Below are 210 nucleotides of genomic sequence, written 5' to 3' on the forward strand. Positions count from 1 at the left end.
CACCACCAGTTGTTTTGTTGTGTTTATTAAGAACCATGGTGACTGTGCACCGAGTGGTGCTTTTGGTGCTTTGTGGTGCTTTTGGTGCTTTTGGGTGCATTGGTGGTATTGGTACTGGTGCATCGATGCAATGCGTGCTGTCTCCTCCCTCCCAACAGGAATTTCTTTCTCTTGTTCCCTAAAAAGAAAAAAAAACACACAGGTCCTGGG

This window comes from Myxine glutinosa, chromosome 9 (assembly GCF_964187855.1).
Source record: "Myxine glutinosa chromosome 9, kmMyxGlut1.1, whole genome shotgun sequence".
Taxonomy (NCBI): Eukaryota; Metazoa; Chordata; class Myxini; order Myxiniformes; family Myxinidae; genus Myxine; species Myxine glutinosa.